The sequence below is a fragment of the Apis dorsata genome, unplaced genomic scaffold (genome assembly GCF_000469605.1).
Source record: "Apis dorsata unplaced genomic scaffold, Apis dorsata 1.3 scaffold_333, whole genome shotgun sequence".
NCBI classification, from domain to species: Eukaryota; Metazoa; Arthropoda; class Insecta; order Hymenoptera; family Apidae; genus Apis; species Apis dorsata.
In genome coordinates, this window is record NW_006263601.1 from 111,339 (window position 1) to 119,852 (window position 8,514).

General features: G+C 16.5%; 1 protein-coding gene across 5 annotated transcripts in view; it reads right to left on the reverse strand.

Moving 5' to 3' along the window:
• Nucleotides 1-8,514, reverse strand: part of LOC102677213 (pancreatic triacylglycerol lipase-like) — a 93,917-nt gene that overhangs the window by 84,044 nt on the left and 1,359 nt on the right. The gene's annotated exons all lie outside the window — the stretch shown is intronic.

Consider the following 8,514-nt stretch of genomic DNA (forward strand, 5'->3'; position numbering starts at 1 on the left):
TTAACTTATTTTATCGATATTTTATCGATATTATATTTATTAAAAAAATTTAAGATATTTATCAATCAAAAAGTAAATAGAAATTTGATAAAATAGGTATTATAAAATTATTAAAGATACAGTTACTAAAATTATTAAAAATTATTATTCGGATTTGAACTTTAACGACTTATATTTTTATTAATTATCTTATTACTTTCTTAATTAAATAATTAGATAATTAGATAATTAGATAATTAGAAAAAATGAAATTAAATTTAAATTTTTTTTTGATAGAATATTATTATATTATTATATTTTGATAGAATATTTATTATATTTTACACATATAAGTAACTTATTTAAATAATTTAATATAATTTTTAGTTTAAAAATAAAATGTCATTTTTGTCAAAAAATATTGCTAATATAAAAAATTACATATAAAAGTATGTGTTATTATATTGATTATATTACATTATATTGATTTTAAGAGATTATAAAACTTTTCCTTTTTCAAATTTTGTTTAATATTCATCATATTTATGAAAATACTGAATAATAGTATAAATATTTTGTTTAATTATTTTATTAATTTAATTTTAATTTTTTCAAGTAAAATTATATTTTTAATTAATATATGAGATTGAATAATTTATTATTCAAAGAAAAGTTATTTGACATTTTAATTAGTAGTGGAGACATTTTAAATGAGGTGAAACATAATTTGTACATTTTATTTATAATATTATATTAATATTATTATTAATTATTATTAAGTTTAAAAGGTTTTTTTTGATAATAAAATAAATGATTATAAAATAATTGAATTGATGTTTATAAATTATATACATATTTAATAAATATAAAAATACACAATTCATATTTTAACATTCAAAATTTACTTTCAATTTTGAGTTATTTTAAGATTATTTATGAATATTATTATATGCCTTTCAATGATCAATGTTATATAATTTTTATATATATGTTCAAGAAACATATGAAAGTTAAGAAATTTTATTAGTTTAAAATTATATCTTCAAATCGTATAAAATATATTTTTTACTATTTAAAATGAAAGATCTGAAAATTAATGAAATTCTTTTTTATTTTTTGTATTTTTTGATGTAAATTTGATATAAATTTCAAAATGATTCAAATTTATGATTCAAATAATTTCTTATGCAAAAAACATTTGTCATCAAACATTGTTTTAATTATATAGAAAAAAATTCTAAAAGAAGACATTAATCAATCGTTCATCAAGCATTGATTATTACTTTCATATTTACCAGTATATATTCGGTATTTCACTAGCCAACAAATACAATTATTTAAACGAATCTTTTTATTCGTAAATTACGAATATACTACGTAATGTGGAAATAGTTCTATCTTTATTGCAATCTTGATACTCGAATTTTATTATTTATTTCTCTGTTACTTTTTTGAAGTATCACTAATAATAAAACTATTATTGTTTATATTGACAATTGTGAATTAAAAAAATTTTTAACTTGATAATTTTAAAAAAATTAGCATATTTTTTTAAATAATAAATATTACAAATATAATAATATATATTCATGATAAAATGGAAGAGTTCAGAGAAAAAATGAGAAAAATACAATTTTTCCATAAATAAAATTAAAAACAAATATAATATTCATATTTAATAAAATATATTTATTTTTAAATAAAATATTTATTTAAAAATATATATAAATATATATCAGAAAATTTTATTCTAGGTTTTTTTAATCTTTATGAATAAGTATAGTAATGTATTTAATGTATAATTTATTTAATTTTCAGGAATTGAATATTTTTTTATTATAATTAATTATAATTAATTTTATTTTCTTTCTCTCTTTCTTTTTGCTCACTTCCTTTCTTTTCCCGTATCTTTTTTTTTTCACGTATATATATTTATATATTTCTACAATTATAATAATTGTTGCGTTTCTTAACAATAAAACTTACAAATAAAAGAGAAAAATTGAAAAAGAAGATAATATTTTCTTAAAGCAAAGAAAATATAATTTATATATATTTATACATATTTTCGAAAATAACATAATTGACAAAATTATAATTTTATGTATTATTTTATTGTATATTTTTCAGTACAGAATATATTTTAAAATTGTCATGATGCATTATATCGTAATATACAATACGCTTTGCTTATATGACAATATTTCATCGTATCATTTAAAAGATTAAAATAAATTGTAATTCAAAAATCATTCTTAGAAATATAATAGAGACTATATAATTTTTATTAAATATTTTTATTTATTAAATTTATTTTCTATTAATTATCCTATTTTACTAATTATTATTTATTAATTGATTATTGATGACAAAAAATATATATAAAAGTTATATAAATTAAATATGTTAATTATTATTACATCATTTTATTAAAGTATAATCAAATTTCATCACACTTTACGATGTTTGATTAAACATAATAATAAAATTTAAATTAATGCATTTTATTTTTTTTAAGATAATATTTTATTTAATAAAAATATACGCATTAATTTTAGTTAATGAATAATTAACTATTTAATATTATATAAATATTCATATATTATCATGTATCTTTTGTGATTCTTGTTTTATTACTATTTCCTTTCTATTTTTTTTTTTTTTTGTAAAACTGTTATAATATTTTATGGTTGTACAATTTAAAAAATTGGACATATAAGAAAAAATTAATCGATCAGTGCAGTTCAACTCAAAAACTCTAAAGAAATAGAAAAAATTATATAAAAAAGACAGCAAAAATAGAAAATAAAGCAAAGTAAATTTATTATTATTTCTATTTAAGATAATTATAGAAAAAAGAATTGATATACTATTAAAAAAAAAAATTCTTTTATTTAGAGATAAAAGATTTTTTATGTAGCTTCGAATTCTATATATGTATAAATAAATATAATAATGCAAAAATAATTATTAAAATTAGGAAATATTTTATATAAACTATATAGTGAATTAAAAAAATCTATTGTTTAAATATTTGAAAAAATAAGCTATGAATAAAAGATTATAAAAAATCTAAACTTAAATTTGAGAAAAAATATATAAATTTATTATAAAACTGAAAAAATATATATGGATGTTATTGCAAGCACTTATTCGCGAGATTTATAAACAGTTTATTCAGAGAACTTTTTCATATAAAAAATTTTTTGTTTTTACCGCGCGTGGATTTCTATTAAGCTTAAACAAAGATGTTATCTGAGAAGACTGTCTTTGAGAATTTAGCCAACATTTATAATTATATTATATTTCTGACATACTTTAGATCAGTCGAACCGATCCTAACAGTGATATATTCTATATATTTTAGATCCGACTGATTCAAAAACAAATAACATTGTTCTGATTCGAGGAACCTATAAAAGAGATGCACCGATCAGTTCCTGTTTATCGTGAAATTTTTTTATACAGATTATTATCCAAGCGAAGAATTTTCTTGAATTTGATCGATATCACGAATCAGCCACCAGCTGCGATATTATTGGTTATTGACGTGATGCACCGGAAAACTGTGATTCTCCTAATTGAATCAAAAAGAGATTTTTCTGAGAGTACGAGCTTCACTTGCAAATATCTCATGGTGATTACGTTATAGTTTAACCACCGGCTACAATTAGATAATTTGTGAACACATCATGCTTTAATCGTCTGACGCGATTATCTTCTGCGAGATTATGAGAAACTCTGCTAATAGACACGCGCTTCGCACGAATAACTACTCATATAATCTCGTCTTTAGAAGAATTTTTTGCGAATCTGTCGAAAGGCATTCAGCTAACACTGAACTATTAGTTTACAAACTCCAAACCATACAATAGAATACTATTATTATAGATACGAATAGATATATAAAAAATAAAGCATATAGAATACAAAACATATAAACAAAAATTTAATTTAATTAATTCTATTTATATAATTTACATAATTTAAGAAAAATATATTTGAAGAAATAATAAAGAAATGTTCGATCTAAATATGATATAGGATTTAGGAATTTAAAAAAATGTTTATAAATTTAAAATAAGCAAAAATTAAAATCTAAAAAGTCGAAGATTAAATTTTTGATATAATACAATATAATCAGTGATTATAATATAGTTAATAGATATAATCACAATGATAACAATTAAATATTACTATATCAAATTTTTTTAATAAAATAACTGCAAATATCTAAGAAATAATAGAAATATTTAATAAATGCTATTTGAATAAAGTTTTTTAACTAGAAATATTCGTTTCAATTGAATGTTTTTTATTTATGATTAGTTATTACTACTAATAATTATGTACATTATCTATACATAATTTTTAACTATTATTTTATATCTAATATTTTTAATTATCTAGGAATAAGAATAATTAAATAATTAAAATATTACTAAGTATGAATGAATATTATTTAAAAAGTTACTTTTTTATAATATAAAAAAAATTGTCAATTTTGAGATATTTATAAAATGAATTCAAATTAATTTATATTAAAAAAATTCACAATTCAAAATAAAATTCTTTTGAATTTAATAAACGAGACATGAAAAAAAAAATTTTATTAGATATTTTAAAAAACTAAAAAATTAATTAAATTAAACATAATTTTTATCTATGATATAAAGCACAAAAATTTCATTACTAAACTGCTCATATTTTTTTTAAATGAATATGATGAAACGTTTGCATATAATATATCTATTATTTTTAACTTAAAATTTAAATTTCAACGTTTATCCATTTTTAATTAAAATTCTGATAAAATTTGAAGATTTTACTGTGTTCAAATAGAAAATGAAATAATATGTGTTTCAACTTATCGTACAATATAATTAATGAATATGAAGAGAGCTGTTTTTTTATAATGCAGATTTTATAATACAACGAAACAGAATTTGAAAAAAGAATCATATACAGTTGGATTATTCAAATTGAATTATAAGAGAATACAATTTTTTACCATAACAAATGGTTAAGATATTAATAATCTTGTGTAAAAATTTGCATATTTCCAAATGATTTTATGGAAAAATTATTGTTTTTAACAATTAATGTATAATATATAATATATAAAATTATAATATATGTATATATAATTTTTTTACGAAATTAATGACATGCATAATATGCAATAATATGCATCATAAAATTTTCTTTTTTTTTTTTGAATTGAAATTTATATATAAATATAACATTTATATTAAATACATTTTAATGCATATATTATTTTAAAATATATATATATTATATGCACTAAATCGATAAAAATAAAAAATAATAATTTTTAATTATTAATTAATTATTAATTTAATTAAACAAATAATTTTAATAACTAAACAATAACTTTTAATTATTAATTAATTATTAATTTAAAATTATAGATAATATTAGATAATAAATGTAAATTCTGCCAAATAAAATTATGTTATAATTTGCTTTCTTAGCATTAAAGAAATATTGATTTCATTTTTGTTATAAGTCAATGATACAACAGACTTCTTTTTCCTTATTCCTAAATAAAAAAAGAGAGTTTCTTAATAATTTTTTTAAAATGATATTAATTTTTTGTTATTAAGATAATTTCTTATCAAACTCATTAATATTTATTATTCTTTTTAGCAAAAAAATTTATTTCAAAGAAAAATTCTGAAAAATAAAAAAAAGCTAAGAAAGAAAGAAAAATGAAAAATTAGAATGTTATTTTATTAAATATTAAATTAAATTTTATTAAATACTTGAAAAATTATTCTTAAAAAACTTAAATCTAAAAAAATGTCTAAAAAAGAACATTTTGATTATTTATAAAATAATAATATTCTTATTTTTTCTCATCTTTTTTTCCTTTTTTTAAAATATCTCTTCGAAACAAATTCCTGACTATAATTCCTGTTTCTATAACTATACATAATAAGAAAAAATGGTTTAAAATAATTATTACTTTGATATGTATTATCTTAATAACAAAAACTTAATATTATCTTCCATTTAAAATATTGAAAAATCTTCATTTTTATTATAATGATATCTCTAATAAATAATTATAATTATTTATAACATATTATATTGCAAATTCAATATCAAAATGAAAGACTTTTCATTTTAATTCTTGACAAATAAATTAAGAAAAAAAATGAATATTTACATTTTATTTACAAATTAATAGAAAATTTGAAAAAAAAAATAGAATTTCTATAAAAAAAGAATTTGAGTATTTATTTTCTTAATTAAATATAATAATAATAAATAAATATAAATGTTTATATGCTAATTTCTATATTTAATAAGTTATATATTTTTTGTTTTGATTTGATGAAATGTTTATAAATTAAATACATATTATATATGTATATTTATATACATATTTTATATATATATATATGTATGTATGATATACAAATTTAATAATACATATAGAATAGAATAAATTATTATTAATATAATAATACAATATATTTTATGAGAGGATAATTCAATATGATAAAACAAAATATTTAGACATTTATTTGTATAACTTCGATTCCTATGTCGAATTTATATTTTTATATTTATTTCTAAAATAATTCTAAATCTATAAAATGTATAATAAAAATACTTGCAATACTCATCATAAATTATGCAGATTATATGTTCCATGCAGTTTTTATTTATGCAGAAAAAAACAACAAATTCTATTATATTTTCAATTATGAAAAAAATAAATAAAGAAAAAATTGATATATAAGTTACAGAAATATTTGATAATTATTATAGTAGAACTTGATGCAAAATTTGTAAAAGTAAATATATATATATTTTATTGGGAAATAAAATCCATAATCATTGATAATAAAAAATAGAAGGGGAAAATTGAAAATTTATTTATAAAATATATACATTTTTTGCATATTTAAAAAAATTTATATAATTTGACAATTAAAAAAGTATAATAAAATACAAAATTTCTAGTTTTTAGAATAAAAATTATGTGTTATCATTTTTTATTACTATTATCTCAATTTTATTGTAAATTATTTTGCTCAAAATGTAGATTAATTCATTTCTAAAAAATTTGTTCCATTCAAAATTTTTTGCACTGAATGACTCTCTATTATTTTGGATAATGAAAACTTTACTTTACTCGTCGTCGAATGTTGATAAATATATACATATATATACATATGTCGAAACTGTTAAAATCATTATATAATGTTAAAATCATTATATAATTAAAAAATTAAATCATAATATACAAGTATAGAAAATAATGTTTAGGATAAGGCCATCGAAGACACGGGATCGTGTACTTTAACGGCTTTTTACGTAATATTAAATATACTTATATGCATGAGAGAGAGAGAGAGAGAGAGAGAGAGAGAGAGAGAGAGACAAAAACAGAGCCAATATTACAGAAAAAAGAAAAAAAAAGAGTCAGTATATTTGAGAGTCAAAGTCAAACATAATGTAAAAAAATAAATGCAAAGCAAGCATTTTTTCAGTAAGTTATTACGATTTAATGTATATATTATTGTTTTAATTTGTATATATATATATATAGGAGATTATAAAAAAATCATAAAAATAATTTTAAATAAAAAATCTATATTTTTTTAAAAATATTAATTATATTTATATTTATGTAAAAATATTAATGATTTAGAATAAGAATATTATTATTAATAGAAATTAAATATACTTTTTTATATTTATTTTGAATTTAAAAAATTGTATATTTATTTATATATTTTTTCATTCAGTCTTATTTATTATTTCTCTCTTTTATTCTTCATTTTTATTATCATTTAGACTAATAAATTATTCAAAAATAATTTATTTTTTATTTTTCATTTCATAAATGAAAAATAAATCCAAACTAAATAAAGATTTAAAAAGATTTACAAAAGTTGAATATATTTTTAATACATATAAATAAATAAATAACCTATATGTATCTATATGTATAATATGTATAATTTATATTACTTTTAATGATTTTTTTGTTTATATTTCTATTTCTCATAATTAAAAAAAGTATGTTTAAAAACTATATAAAAAATTAAAAAAATATATATAAAATGAATGATATTGAGTATAATATTTATTAATAATTATTTTATTAGAGATTTTTAAGTATCCAATTAAATAAATCTTAAATGTCAATTTTAATCAATAATTAATTCATTTATTTAATTAATTTATTTATCTAATAATGAATTTTTATTATTTGAGCGAGAAATCATAAATAGGAAAAACTATAGTATAAATTCTGGTTATAAAAATTACTTATATTATTATAAGGATTCAAATAATTTTCATAGCAATAGTCAACAAAGTTATAATAAATCTAACAATGAAAGTTACAAATATATTTTATTATTATAAATGTAATAGTAGAAATTTTTTTTTTGTAGAGTTATTCTGTTCATCTAAAATTTGTTCTAAAAATTTAGAAAATATTTCAAATTAATTAATATATTTTATTATATCATATATATATAAACAAAAAGT